This window comes from Anneissia japonica, unplaced genomic scaffold, assembly GCF_011630105.1.
Source record: "Anneissia japonica isolate Jap-2015-1 unplaced genomic scaffold, ASM1163010v1 scaffold288033_len957474_cov176, whole genome shotgun sequence".
NCBI lineage: Eukaryota > Metazoa > Echinodermata > Crinoidea > Comatulida > Comatulidae > Anneissia > Anneissia japonica.
Window position 1 is genome coordinate 713,317 of NW_022715491.1, and position 17,072 is coordinate 730,388.

General features: G+C 31.6%; 1 long non-coding RNA gene across 1 annotated transcript in view; it reads right to left on the minus strand.

The window, feature by feature from the left end:
* The window catches only part of LOC117109252, a 13,392-nt gene extending 1,748 nt beyond the window's left edge, over nt 1–11,644 (minus strand). Inside the window, exons 1-3 of the long non-coding RNA XR_004445490.1 lie at nt 11,538–11,644; nt 2,465–2,607; nt 1,945–2,096 (exon numbers count right to left, since the gene is read on the minus strand). This is a non-coding gene — a long non-coding RNA (uncharacterized LOC117109252). The remainder of the gene's footprint in view (nt 1–1,944; nt 2,097–2,464; nt 2,608–11,537) is intronic.
* Between the last annotated feature and the right edge of the window lie 5,428 nt (nt 11,645–17,072).

A 17,072-nucleotide genomic window follows, 5' to 3' on the forward strand; every position in this document is an offset into this window, starting at 1 on the left:
CATATAATATAAATCAAGATAGCCGTTAACACTGTTAGATTATATAATAATCATCAAAGGAAGGTAAATACAGTGTTAGAATAAAGGACATAATAATACATCGTGTAGCATAGCTCTCAACGAATGTAGCCCTGTAAATAAATGAATAAAGAAATTGTGTAATAAAATGCCTTCAATTTGATGATTATTATATAATTTAACAGTGTTAACGGCTATCTTGGTTTATATATATATATATATATATATATATATAGAATATATTATACAGTATATATATATATCTGTATATATATATATATATATATATATATATGAGTATGAAGAAGAAAGCTAATGATGACGATGACAATGATGATAATGATGATGTAGATATGGTCATTGAGTGAATTCTTAATTGAAAGAAACCCATCTGAACATTAAATTTAATTCAATGCATTTCATTAAGGCAGTTTGAATAATAATTATTATACATATAGGCCTGCTTTTTAATTTACTGAAGCGGAAAGGTAATGATGATGATGATGATGATGATGATGATGATGATGATGATGATGATGATTATGATGATGCTATACTCATTTAGTATTTTTGAAGGAAATAAACTCATGTAAACATTCATTTTATTTTAATGTATTTTATCCATTTAATATATGCATTTTTATTATTATGCACATATACTTCTTAATTTACTGTGACCTTTCTGTAATGAGATGATATCATTAAGCTTCAACTAAATACGATAAATATATAACCAGCCAAAGAGGCTAAACCAAGATGTACAAATAGAACAAATATTGTGATGAAGCAATGCGATCATCCTGCGTGGGCCGATAACCTGGACTATAATGAAAAAGGAACAATGTTGTAAAGATCGTATCAGGAACAGCCTATCTAAGAAGAAAGTTCCTTATTAATGGTTTGAAAAAAGGTGCCTTCGACAGGTTGGATTGTGTTTGTATATAGTTATACTCTTATTTACAGCCTCGATATACTCTTATTTACACCCATTGTTAGGTTCATGGGGAGAGATTTTATGGTGTATGGTACACAATATTGTGTTCCGTAAACCACAAGGGATTGGCTTTGTATAAGCAAATTAATACCTCGTCGAATTGGCGTTGGACGACGGAGGGACTACGCGTGTCCGACAGGGGTTCATGTGTATCCGAAGGTGGGACAACATTTTTCCAAGCACCTGCACCGCCGCCACACACGATTCTATGTGTAATTTGTTTGTGAAATACAGTTTACGTGAATACTATAAGTATAGAAGAATGATGATAATTATCAAGTAAACGCCTTAAGGAAAGAACCCATACTGAATATTAACTTCAATTTGATGTATTATTTGAATATTCAACATTAATTCAATGTGCATAAAGTCATTTATTAGACACAACAATTGATATTCAGAGTGAGGTTTGATGAACCCCCTAGCCAGCACAGAAATGTCATGTAAGTGGAAAGTACTCGGTAATTGCGTAGTACTGATTTGCTTTAATTCGAGGGAATCCGCAAAGAACTGTTGTTAATTGGCCACTCTAGGTGAACAGTTAGATTCAACCTTCAAAATGCATCCACTAGCAAATTTGTAAGTTAAATTATAGGAGTTCGGCTATCCCCCTCAAGTTGAATACGTACAACGTTCGAATTGTTCTGTTTATCATTCACTGTCCTCAGCCAAAATCTTACAAATTCTCAAAATGTTAGATATCGTTATTTAATTTAAGTAGTGTAAAGAGAAAATTAAGAAAAAAATGTGTTCGACCGGAGCTAGCCTTATTATTTTGATCGAGGTGCAAGCATGCAGTGGCGGATTAAAGGACTAAATCTGTATTCTCTCTTAAATTAAATCAACGGAGAGACCCTGTCTTAATGTTCACCATAAACGTTAAGAATTAGTCATTTGCATAATGGGGCTCAGAATTAAATTAATAGGCCTACCGAGTTAAATCGTTCCTCTTGTTTGTGTCCATCTCGAGATTATAACGTCATAATCGAACGTCATCCACGGAGTGGCAACCAACTGTCAATGTAATACGTGTTGTACTTCAGCAAATCACAGATGGAGAGGTGCAGGATGTTTACCTATTCAACTGACAAAGAAACATCATGAAGCCAAATGCGAAATTCTATGACATCAGGTACGGTAGTTGGAAGAGTTTACGGTGTTTTATGTCGTTTTCATTTCTTTTAAACACTTTTGTTATTCGAGTGTTGTTATTAGTATTGTTTACGTTTTGTCATGTATATCAGCTGTTATTAACCGAACCAATAAATCATAATATATGTTACTGTTACTGACCATTAGGCTTCGTCTGTTCGCATCACCTATAATCGCAATGCTATTAACACGGGGTATAATGAGAGACTGCAGTTAGCACCTTGGGATCGTTTTACGTCTCGAGAAGTAACCCGAACAAACAGGACGTATTACTTTATGAATTGTGTAAAATAAACTCACCTAGTTTTACACAACCGTTTGCAGGTTTCGTTAATATTCCTTTAAATGTCTTTAGTACATTTAAAAAAAAATTATAATAGTCTTCCTCTAATTTAATAGGCTACCACTTCTGGTGCAGGGGTTTACTTGTTAGCAGCTTTGGTCTGTAATTAGAATAATAACGATAAAAGACATTGGTTAATTTTGGGACCACTGCAAAATGTTGTCTAAAATTGGAGGGGTCTTTAATTGGAGAAGACCTGTATTATAGGCCTATATGATTATGGCAAATGTCTAAAATAGCTCTTATCAATTGTTTTGAAACTGTGTTATTAAATTAAATAATAAATAGGTTTATCAATAAAACTAATCACTGGTTGTTTCCGTTTTGCCAGTTTTTGTTCCACGATGAACTTGAGATTTAGAACTGCGCCGGACGGTCGTCGCCGACACGATTCTATGGAGAACGCAATGCCAGGACCGTCGTACGACGCAGTGAATCCCCGGCTTTAAATAATGTTAGCCGTGCGACGCATTAAGTTATTAATGTTCTCCACTGAGGGTTTTTTGCGCCCATGGTAAATCACTGTGTAGGTGTTCTAATGTGTTAACGAACTCATTGAGAATCTACTGAGACGCAGGAATAGGATTTAACAGAACATGAAAATTGAATTGTAAATGAGAAAAAGAAAAACCAATATTTAAATTTAATTCATAATGAAAATTAATTATATTATCTGTTAGAAAAAAGAAAAATATACTGGAACCTACTAATATTAACGGGTTTTGTCCAGCTCTACTCGTCTTTAGATATAAGTGACAAGCTGAATAGATCATGTGGATGTTAAGTAAGGAAAACAAAATTTTAAAATTTAAATCATAATAAGAATTAGAGTAGAAGAAAATATTTAAGTAAAAATTAAACAAGTACATCCAAAGACATTAACAACATGGTTTCAAGGTGGCAAACATAGACACGTATGACCTTGTAGGCAGTCACAAAATCAAAGATAAAAGCGGCAATTTAACAGAAGAAGAAGCGAAGTGGATTGAAGGAAATTGTAGGATATTCAACTTCATATTAATTCAATCGCACATACCATAATTAGTTTTTCTTACATTGCACTATAATTAAGGTCATCTTACAAGAATATATATATATATATATATATATACATACATATATATATATATATATATACATATATATAAAACAACCTGTCTCTTATACACATCTAGATGTGTATAAGAGACAGTATTGAGAGTGGTTAGAACAAACATGGAAGCCTAACCTTCGTATGATACCGTTAAACCCCAAAGGAAGCACAGTTGGCTTTATTTTGAGAAGTCCATAACAGCTCCCTCTTTAGTATACAAATGTAATCTCCATCAAATCTTGAAAAGAAGAGCTAATAATTTAAAATTGTCTCTGACAATATTGGAATATAAATTGTACTTCAATCGTATCTGAACGGAAACCATTTTCTCATATGTCAACAATATAGATTAGAATTCAGGGCATGATAAGTATACGTAGTACATTGAATTGAAGGTTGATTAAAGTATATACATTTCCCCCTCATTTCATACATTTGCGTACGGTTCTTTTAGTTACATCTTACTTTTATGGTATGGATGTATTTAAAAAAATTATTATTGATGTTTGTAATTTTGTTAATATCTATAAGAAGAACTTAACAGTGATTCGGTTCGCTCTTGAAAATATGTCTTTTTACATTAAATTTTATTTCGATTACAAGTATAATAGTACTTATTTATATTGTAATGATAACCTTACCATAGTGGTTCAGTTCGTTTTTGTAGGTATTCTTTAACCTATGTTTAATGTAAATTATTTCTGTTAATTAACTTCCATTGTATAAAAAAAAGTACAAAAATTGCTTCAATCGGGTTGATGAAAATGTGATCTGAATATCAGATGACAAGAAAACATGCTTAACAGGATGGTTATTTGACTCAAAAAGCTGTTTCTGCCATTAGGCTTTCCGGATTTCATATTTGAAATTACGTTTAGCATGCTTGCCTTTAAAAAAAAGAGAGGTTTTTTTGATCATTGTCTTTAAAATTTAAGGCCCAAGGAATGCGAGCACTGTCTGCACCTGGACTACGCCACTAAAGGGAACGCCATTTCCAAATCCTCATTGTTGAGTAGGCCAACGGTAGTACCCTGCCTATACGAGGACAATTATCCTGTGATGTGACAAGTTGGTCACCCTTCAATTATTACGAGGAAAACAAAAACCTGAATGCGTTAAAATATCCTCTGTTTATCTCCTATGTTTTGAAAACGTAAGACCATACACCATTATATTTTCTTTTATTTTACTCTTTATATATCATTTTATTTTATTTAATTTGTTCCAAATCCAGCAACAACGAAAGTTGCGAATTACAGAATTGAAACGAAAATATATAGGCCTACAGTATATATAATTATATGTATATATATATCAAAATTATCAAAGAAAGATAAATACACATTGTGTAATTAAACCCCTCCGACGAGATTCGAACCTGGGACCTCTTGCTGTCAAGGCGAGCATCATAACCCTCATGATGTATGGTGCATGCTCCTTCCCTCCCAAGGTTGTAGCTTATCACGGATCATTAATCTACATGCTGTATATAGCCCATGACCCATTACTCATTCTTTAATTACAAATTAATTACTCTAAATGTATAGTTGAAACAATAATTATAATGATAAATAATTTATAATGAAACAATAATTTATGTTCTCAAGGACGCAACTAATTGAACAGAAGTCATACACAGATATACGGTATACAGGTGTACCCCACGTAGAACGACATATCTAATTTCGTAAAAACCCAAAGCAGCATCGGGTATATTAAATAAAAATGTCATAACATGATTGAAGATTTAATTTATTGTCATATACATACAATTTGTTTTCCTGAGTGTCATGAAATACAGACCTAGTTGGTGCAACCTTTTTGTTGTCAATCTGTTTTCGCCTAAAACGTGGCCATTTTTATGCAAAGGATTAAAGACACCTTCGCTGAGTTACTCAATCGGAGGCATCTTTTAGTAGAAAAACAACCAAAAAGCACTTTATTTTCGTGTGAGACGTGCTGGAACTGTTATTCATAGGAAAGAGATGTTGCAATAAATATGACATTGAATTGATTTATCCAATGAAGGCTACACCGAACCTAATTTTTACAATCTTCCTGAACCTAGCTGTTCGACACGACTGATTATATTTAAAATAGTTTCCGTCGATATCACACTTATGTTCCTATCCTTTTAAGTTATTTTTTACACCAACTTATGAATTTGTATTTCTGTTTATTTCTTGTTTATATAATATTTGATGAACCTTACTTCTAGATACTTTGCTAGCAGTAGGCCTAAACGGTTTTTTTTCTCCCAACAGTAGTACTTAGTAAATTATGTTTGTATTTTGTGTTGACATTGTGAGTATAAAGTTGACCTGTAAACAATGTACACTAGTTGACCGTATCATGTTTTAAACTCGTAAAACTCAACTTTAGAACATATACTTTCAAATTAATGTTTCATCTATTTTCAATTTTTCTTTATAAAAAAAGTAGTTTTATCATTTAATTCAAAAAACTAAATCACGTCACTACGAAAGGTTTGTACAGTAATGTCAAAACAAAGAACGCAATGATCAAAAGTAGGCTGTCTGAACAACGACCAACGATAAAAAGATAAAAAGTAATTGTTCATATAGAAATTAAATGAAATAAGAGAAGTTTTCACACTAGCACAATTCTCTAACGATGTCGTGTATACGATAAAAAATAATTTCATAAATCAAATCATATGACGTCATATCCATGGGAAAACGATAAAATCATTTTTACTACTACGATTTGATCGTTTTTCTATGATTATGACGTCATTTGATTTGATTTGTCAAACTATTTACTTTTATCGTATTCACGATAAATCGTTATTGAATTGTCACCTGTGCTAGTGTGAAAACTTCTCGTATTTCTTTAGGAACAATTGTTTCTAGCTTTGTATCGTTGATCGCCATCGTCATAGTGTAACCAGGCCTTTACGCTTCAAATATGTCAAAATATTTTGACTTTTTGAGAAATTTGAGAATCGGATTACATAATAAAGTAAAACACACTTCACTTCAATTTTTCTAAAATGTGTTTATTGTTAGAACTATCAAAACAATTAAAAACTGCTACTGTATCTTTTCAATTAGGAATATTGTTAAAAAACAAAAAAAAAAAAACAATCAGAATATTATGTATTCATTCAAACATAAACTGGGATTGACTAAAAATATTATTTCCGTTGTCTAAATATTATGCTCTAAACATTAGGCCTAGACGACGTGGAGGCACGTGCACACAAACACTGTCTATTCCAAATGCAATAGACAGTCAGAAGATTGATGAATGTGCCACTTACGAGGCATCTATTTGTAAATGTTCAACTTTGTATGGCATAGAGTGAGTCTCGGGAGCTCTATATTAGAATTCTGTTTTGAAAGTGATGTATGGTAGTGTCGTTTCGACAATTTAAGCGATTATTGCTTATTGCTTCAATCAATTTCTCATTTGGCCGGAGATACACAATCGATTATACTGACTCTTGTTTTCACGACAATAGAGGAATGTGCACTACATTTTGCATTACTTAGAGGTCAATGATATTCCTTTACATCTTGACAAACTTAGGCCTACATTTTTATTTTAAATTATTACTAAACGTTGTTATTATCATTGAAATAGTTGCGATATTTCTGATACAATAGTAGGCCTATATAGTTTTTTTATATTATAATTATGCACATGTACTAATAGGCCTAATTGCTATTTAATGACTAACAGGCTGTTAAATTAAAAATATTCAGAGGGAGGAACGCTCTCTATAAGTATTTGTTTCCGGATACTGTGAAACATATATTCATTTTTTAATGTGATCAAGTTCAAGAATATTGGATCAGCGTTGGCACCAGAAATTTGCAGACAAGGTGTCCGACATGTCCGAAGGAGGGGTCCGAGCCAAGGGGCCGGGCCAGCAAAGCCTCTGTGGACGGCAGGAAATAAAAACATCCTTTGTAGAGTTCACTGGGAGAGTTTTTATGGCTTAGTATGGTCCAAAATATGCTTTTAAACCACAATATTGGGGATTGGTAGTTAAAATAAAGTTATTTGGATTGGCAAATTGTTATATTTTGTATTTTTGATCTGACGACCTGGTTGTGCGTCAGACGACAGTGGGGTTCAGACCTGTCCCACGGAGGGGTAAAAATTCTCCCTGCTCCGATGGCGCCACCACTGTCTTGGATTGACTTTAAAAATAATTAGAAAGATGCAGACGAAAAATACAAAATCCCAACCTTTGTTAAATCTAAAGCTCTGTTCACACTATAAAATTAGTGTGATGTGCCCATATATGGGCATGATGATGTCATGTTACATCCAAATATGGGCATATCACATTTATTTTTCACATAAAAGGTGATAGTGTTGACAAAGCTTTTGTGCTTTAGTACCGTATTATTTTGGAGAAGCAAAATACTTCTGATAGCAGATTGAAAAATCAAGCATCAACATTTTTTTTTAACGGTTTAATTCAAAATATTTTTAATTACTACATTGAAAAAATAATGCGGCTATAATTAAAACTCATAAAGGTAAATATAATGGAGCTTACAAAATATCAAAATGTATGATAGATTTAAGTTTGAAATTTGCGTTTTTCCCTCGATTTTCCCTTCTATTAGGCCTATGTTTGAACATGTATGCGAGTAAGGTGTACAAATGTTATTTAACAAATGTAGCTTATTATTAGCTACTTTATAATATATTTGTGTATGAAATAAAAAAATTACAAATTCGATCAAGGACTTTTAACTGTACTTAAAAATCATTGAATTAGTCAATTTATGACTAACCAAGACCCTTTGCTTTCATCTGCAGTGCGCCCTCAATTTGTGCATTTGTTTTCAACGGCGATACTAGAATGTTTTCAATATTTTTAGGCATGAATGACGAAAACGAATATTTGTGACGTATCGTGTTTGTAGGCTATAAGAAACCCTTATAATACTGAACGGTGTGTTGCTATTATCCGCCTCTACTTTATTCAGAGAGTGATATATGGCTCTGCATTTTGCCTAGAGTTTTGGTGGATTAATCAATTTAGCGATGAGTGATTGGATGTAAGCTGAACTCGTTGAAGCATTCGTTAGTTCATTATTTTTGCGAATGCCGATCGATGATCGGGACATATAAGTATATTACAACGAACTGGTTTTGGTGCTTTAATAAGCTGGCTACATATATTGCAGTCTTGTTTTGCATTTACATCCCGCTTGTGCAAAATATGTCGAACTACAAAACGTGTAGGCTTGACACTTCGACCTCTGATAAATAGTGTCCAAAATTTGCTACAAAAACGTAAAACAATATCTGTAATGACATATTGATTATTATTGTTTGCTACGGAAATATTTCAGCCTCTCAGAGTTTTTTCCTATTTTTTTTAAGGCCTATTATGTATACATCGTTTATTTTTTTAACATTTTTTTTTATCCTTGTCAATTTAAAGTCGGAGTATGTCCTGGTCCCGACCCTTTAATGTCACTATTTGATAGGTTTAACTTCATAATACTTCTACGAACGGATAACTTGTACGAAGCAAGAACCAAGTTGTTTCTACCCAATACCACTCGATCGTATATTTTATTCGTGAGGGAATTTTTTAACCTATGTCACTATTGAATAGGCTTAACTTTATGAGACTTCTACGAATGGATACCTTGTTCGAATCCAGAAATCAAGTTGTCTTTACCCAGTACCGCTCGTATATTTTATTCATGTGGGGAATTTGTAACCTACATCATATTACTATTAATATTGTTAGTATTATCATCATCTTTCACCATCATGTCTTGAAATGTCTATTTTAAACTAAAATATTAAAAAGATAATCCTTTTATCAATTATTATTATTATTATTACATTTATTTATTTATTATTATTATTTTTATTATTATTATTATTATTACATATATATATATATATATATATATATATATATTAATGTTTATATTTATTCTATTGCTAATTTTATTTGTAGTAACTTTTGGCCACCCTTTTGGCAGAGATCTTGAATCTCTTATTGGCAAGCCAATCTCATTTAGCTTTGCTTTTATTTGAATTTTATGATATTGAAAATGATACAAGTAAGTGAAAAGAAATGAAATCATCATCTTTATTATTGTTATTATTATTATTATTATTATTAAAATGATAATAATAATAATAATTATTATTATTATTATTATCATTATTGTTTGTATCATTATTGTTTATATTAACTTTATTAATTATTATTATTATTATTATTATTATTATTATTATTATTATTACCATTATTATATTATTATCATTATTATCGTTATTGTGGAACTGTTTAATGAATAATAAACCAAGCACAATTTGATGTATAACTATAAGCAAACCAGATGAATCTATTCGATTACAATTATTATTATTATTATTATTATTATTATTATTATTATGAATTATTGAATTTTATGATTTTGACAATGATACAAGTGAAAAGAAATGAGATCATCATCATCTTTATTATTATTATTATTATTATAAAAATGATAATAATAATAATTATTATTATACATTATTGTTTGTATTATTATTGCTTATATTAACTTATTTTTATTATTTTTATTATTATTATTATTATTATTATTATTATTATTACTATTATTATTATCATTATTATCATTATTGTAGAACTGTTTAATCAATAATAAACCAAGCACAATTTGATGCAAACTACTTTATTACATCTTCTTCGTTGAACCAATTAACCTAGAAATGTCTGATCAAAATGCAATCATCCCGGCGCAGCATCCCTCAACTGTAATCATCCACTATGTGGTGAATTGCCATTTTGCAAAATATAGATAAATATAGTTCTCTACAGCCGAATCATAATATTGTAATTTTGAAGTCGTCAAACGATACTTGGGAACTTACAGTTTTTGCAAACGGTGATGTTTCTTCGATTTTTAATTTAAAACTATTAATATTATCTCTATAGTAGCATAATTCATAACATTTCACAATATATGCCTATTATATTAGCTGCATGGCTCTATCAGACTCAAACAGCTTGATTAAATAACGTTAATATTACTAATACCCTAATAAAAGCCGACATAAACCCATAAAAGTACCATACGTCTCTGGTAATACTGAATAATTTCTTCATAATCACCAACCCTTTCCAAATTCAAAATTCTCTGTTACTTAATCCAGTAATTGAATCCAAAATTACAGTATAGACCTAATTAAACAAAAAATGTTTAAGGAAAGTCAAAGAGTTATGATTTTTCTAGACGATTAAAAAAAGTTCAAGCAAAATGGGCAAGAACAAACCAAACTTTCCGAGTCAATAGGAAGTTGTTCAATGGTACTCGGAAAAATGGAAGAAATGTGAAAAGAAATAGAAAAATTATGTGAAAGACGATCTGCAGAAATTCAACAGTTGGTTCAATGCAAAACTAGACAGATTTTTTTCCCCTTTCTTTTACCTTTTTTTTTTTGGTACTAATCTCTACACAGTTCAGCGAACCCAAAGTATTTTAATATCAAAAGTATCTCTCGTCTAACCATGGTCTAACGTGGCAGATATGATATTGATTTTGCATTAATTAACCTTTATAAAACATTCTTTCCGGTTTTAATTTTACAGATCTTTATATCGGTTTACCTACCGTATTTTTCCTCTTTTAACTCTAAACATTCTTCAATAATATTAGCACCCCTTATGCTCTCCTAAATTCTTCAGAATTACTCAACGTTATAATTCTATGCTGATCACACTAATTGTATCTATTCTCACAACTTTCAAAATTGCTAAACTATCATTCATTTCAAACTAATTACAATATTCTCGTCATTTTAAAATATTTATTATGATCCGCGTTTGAATTTGCAGTATGTCGTGAGAAATACTGATTGGAATGCATTTTTTTCATTCTTCTTGATAACTGTAATAAAAATAATTAGCAACTTGTTCTTACCTTATCTATAATTGTTAGAATCACCGTTATTATATTCTCATAAACTGAAGCGTCTTGAGACTACTAAGCAAAGAAATTCAGCAAACTGAATCAGAGTTAAGTCTTTGTCTGATCGGAAGTTGTGAACTATTAAATCATTTATGAGCAAAATGTTGTTTTGTTTCTAGAATTTACCATAGATAAGTACGGTTTATATTAAAGCATTCCATCACAGTCACTATCTTGATGTCTTTTTAATAGCTATATGCAATTGACTAAAATTCTTACAGTTAAATGTTGTAGTGCAGCGTGGAGGCACGTAGTGAATCTACAAAGCGTGTTGGCACGACGTACACAAGCGCTGTTCATTCCAAAGTTGCTATACGATGCTGGCGATTGATGAATGTCGCTAACGAGCATCAATTTGCGAATGTTTGCTCTTAATGTAACGGAGTTTTCAATGATGTTAGAAAAATCTGTTTTTGAATTAGTGGATGGTAGAGGCATTTTGACAGTTCAAGTGATGAGTTTTATTCGTCTCAATCAAATTCTCATTTTGTCGTAGATACACGATAAGTGATCGACTTTAACTCTTAACAACACTTCGCATTATGTAGTGTCATCACTATAATTGACAATAAATTTATTTATATATTTATCTATATTTATTGCACTAACATCTTTATTATAATTGCAATCGTTGCGATTTAAGTCATAAACAATCTTCGTTGTTTTATTTTTTTAAATTTTTTTTAAAATGACAAGTAATAAATATAATTGTTGTTCGAAGGTTTGCATGGCCAAGTACTAATATATTTTAATGCTTGCGTAGACCACGTAGATAGTGTTTTTACGCTAACGAATAAGTGAAATTATTTATAAGTACGGTATTTTAAGTATAACTGTTGTATAATAATATTAGTAATGATAATAATAAATAAATTTGAGAATTTGTATAGCGCCTGTTTTATTTGTGACAAATTATTTGTCACTGGCTCTTAAAGATATAAGAATCATTGATTAAAGGTATACTCCTAGGTTTTAAGGAGGGTCTTGAATGAATTAGTATCAGAAGTTGATTTAAGATTAGATAGAAGAGAGTTCCATAATTTCGGAGCGGCAAAAGAAAAGATTAGTTCAGGTAACCTGAGAGAATTGGTATTGGGAATGTGTTTGGTAGGCCTATTTGTCATTATATCAAATATAATTAGCATATGCTAAACATACCAGGATCCTAGGCACAAAAGCTATGTCTAACACCTTTAGCTTAAAAACTCATCAACAAAAGCAGGACAAAATTGCGTTGAGCTTTATATATAAACCATTCATGCTTTTTTTGCCTCTATGGTTATTGATTAACAACAGCAATTACTGTTTTTTACTTCAAACACTTTTTGGTGAAAGTCATTTAATAAATAAGCACATTACACTCCATTATTATCAAAATGAAGGATTACTGATGATAATTAGATTTATTATAATTAGATTTATCATGTTGAATAATATAGGATAAATCAATAATTTTGGATCATACACAAGAATATGTGTTTAATCTCTTACAAAAATAAGACTATGTATTTTTGGTGCACTATTGGATTGTATTACGTTTCGATGTTTTTTTTTATATTAAAATTATTCATAATAAAATAATTATTCCATATTTGCAGTCGTAAATTTATGACAAGTCTAATGGAAATTATAGATACATAAATTATGAATTCATCGCGCATCCGTAATTACATTCCAGTAAAAATCAGTAATCAGAAATGCGTAATTTCATTTCACATTTGAACTCATTTTATGTCGTGGTTACTGTTGTTCACGGGTCATTTAGGGTTCACGGGTCACTTAGGGAGCTTCCGAAACTGGACATGGAGAAATCTATTGGCGAAGCAATGATGCTTGAAGAGTATGAGAGAGAGAGACGCAACATGGGAACTGAAAGCAAATAATTTTGATTTTCCATGACGGCAATTTCAGCAATCAAGAGATACAGTATTAGACATTTCAATTGAAGATCACTTAAACCGCAACATAATTCGAGAGAAAATAAATTGTTCTATGCGTATAACTATGTTATTATTAGGCCTATTATTATTTATTTATTTTTTTTACTAAGCAAACACTCAAAAAACAACAAAAGTAAAACAAAATGTTTTGATTTTACACACAAAAAAATTCAGACTGAATAATAGATGAGGAGCCAGTGTTAATATTCGAATTAAATACAATCCTTGAAAATGTTTGTAGTAATTCTTTACATAAGTCTTTTATACATAATTATGAAGTGATAACAACTTAGCTACATGACCTAGTACATAATCTGCTTGTCCATGATGTAATTTGAATTTTATATAGAACAGGTAAAGCAATCTCTGAACTATAATCTATTAATATTAGGAATAGAAAAACAAATTCTAACAATTGGTTTTCACCTCTAACATGTTGGAGAGTTACAATTGCAATTTCCCTTGTTGTGACAACATGTAGCAATAAAGTCTAGAAAACAAATATTTCGCGAGGGCATGCCCTCGGGATTCCTAGCGTGGTGTATCTCGGCCCCACTTTCGGCCCCCTTCCGGCTCCCCCTTTCGGACATCTCTGGATCCGCGCCTGGGCATTGATGCCAATGTTCATACTAATACAAGTATGAACAAGCAGTACATTATCAGCTCATTTATTTTAAACAAAATCGGTTAAACATTTTCCAAATACTAATTAATCATAGCAAAAACTACAATCATTTACTTTCAAAGCAAGAAAACCATTTTTAAAATGCCGGTTAATCAAACGAAATACATTGATTATGTTCATCCATGAAAGCTTAAAATTAAAGTAAAAACTATCGGTATGTCCGTGACCTTTTTATCATTCTTCAAATCTATATGATGAAATAAAATTTAAAACTGCAACTAATAAATCCTTTACTGTATTCACAACAATACGATAAGGTAGATTCAACTTCACCTAGAAAAACTGTACATGTTTCATTCAGTCAAAAAAAGTAGATTCTAAATGCCAGTAGAATGATTGATTGTTATACGGCCAACTGAACATGTTACTGTATGAAAAATTATGTAAAAAAAAAATATATAATTTATACGGTATATAAAATTAAGTTAAGTACATTATTAAATAATTGAATTATTAGGTATTGATACAATTAATATCAATAAATATATTATGTCTGGCATTAAAAATATAAGGCACAGCATTTCTTTCAACGCTTTAACCTGATATAAAAAATAAACAATGGTTTATTCATAATTATGCATAAAGAATTCACAAAACAATATTTTAATATCTTACGATGTTCAGTAGAATACCGTTGCTTCTCTAAATAATTTAAAACTTAATCACTTTACAACTTCTGCATGAACTATTCTGACTTTTGCTTAACTTAGTTCTAATAGTGTCAAGAATACTTTCCTTCATTTTTGTACTACCGTCGAACGCAATAATACTCGTTTAATATTATGAAATACGGAGAAAGACATTTTCGTTACATTATAATTTAAATACATCATAAATATTCCTGTTGTGGTAGTTGTTGTATCAACACATTGTTTAATTTTACGGTAAAGTTTATGAATTGAGAAAAGCTAAAACGGTGCACATAATAAACTATTGTAATGTCCCAAACCATTTTCAAAACTTCGATATTAATCTAGTATTTGTAATAAATTCTGATCAAATATTTACGACTGCAGCAAAAGTTTGAAAATATAATGCAGACCTACCTAACATTAATGTCTTATGCTATTATTTGCTATGGACTCAGGTAGTCATTCTCTTTTAGAAACCTATACCATGTCTACTCATTAGATCATTTAATGATAATCAATAAAGAGGAAATGAAATCATTATGAAGAGAGACTTATAATGATGCTTCTAAATACCAATGTATTCTGTTCGTAATCTGATATCAACACTGCAGTACCCTGGCCATCAGGCGCAAGCTCGGTGGTCTAGAGTTATGATGCCAGGCTAGTGATCTGGAGATCGTGGGTTCGAGTCCCACCCGAGAATAACTTGCGATTTTTTCGCAGTTGTTTTTAAATGTACTGAGTATTCGGTACATTTCCACGTCAGGTAGGGCAAAAATTACACCTATAATCTGATAAACTTATCACGTGTCAAGCCGGGCACATATTGTAGGCCGCCGCGATTTCATTGAGAACTCAATGCTACGTCGACGCTTGTGCCACGGCAATGGATCGTTTTTAATGAAGGGGGCGGTAGGTGGGTTCGTCTGCCGACGGCCGTGCGGTCTCGTAGAGGGCACTTATGGAACTAAAACAAAACAAAATAATCAGAGATTACAACCACTCGCCCTGTTGCGCCATATCAATAATATAGGCCTATAGTATATTATACTGAACAAATAATGGCCCGTAGCCTCCAAACAAGGCTAGTATGATATAGGCCTAGCGTGGCAAGACCATCAATTGAAAAATATTATATTTTTTGTGAGCCTTTAAAAAAATTTAAAAAAATAAAAATTTGAATTCCATGGTTGAAAAATGTCTTCAGTAGGGTTTTATAGTAGCAAATACAAATATTTACAGCACTCATTTTGAATGGAAGCCCCTCTTTAGTTGGCAGAATTAATCTCGAAAAGAAACCCATTAAAGGGTCCTAGAACAAGAAAGAAGCCTAGGACTTTTATTTGAGGCTTTACAGGTGTGGATGGGCATAAAAATTAGTCGGAGGGTCAAATGGAATTTTTTATTGAACACCAAGGGCCGCACCTATTTTCCAGTGTGTTTTCAAAAACCTCCTAGCATTGATTTTACACCACTTTATTTCCAGTTTTAATATTGCTTTTTACAGATGATCGGTGTCGGGCAGTAAAAAACAAGGTGTTTTCGAGCCAATGTTGCTTGTCAGGCCGCAAACCTAGGGTTTTCAATTCATTTTCGCGGGCCGCAAACGATTCGCTGTCCGACCGCATGCGGCCCGTGGGCCGCATTTTGTCACCTGTGCCTCAAAGTATATAATCAGTCGGTAAGCTAATGAGCGTTTTAAAGTCAGGCTCCAGAGGAAAAAATCGCTTTGAAAGGCCTATGTTGTACTACTGGTTTTTTAAGACACAAAAAGTATATTTGACGAAAAACATGGGAACGGTTAATGAGATACGGAATTTTTGATATATAAAAACTGGGGGAAAAGATAGAAAACAGAGTGGTTACGCCCAGCCTTTAAAAAAATTTAAAAAAATAAAAATTTGAATTCCATGGTTGAAAAATGTCTTCAGTAGGGTTTTATAGTAGCAAATACAAATATTTACAGCACTCATTTTGAATGGAAGCCCCTCTTTAGTTGGCAGAATTAATCTCGAAAAGAAACCCATTAAAGGGTCCTAGAACAAGAAAGAAGCCTAGGACTTTTATTTGAGGCTTTACAGGTGTGGATGGGCATAAAAATTAGTCGGAGGGTCAAATGGAATTTTTTATTGAACACCAAGGGCCGCACCTATTTTCCAGTGTGTTTTCAAAAACCTCCTAGCATTGATTTTACACCACTTTATTTCCAGTTTTAATATTGCTTTTTACA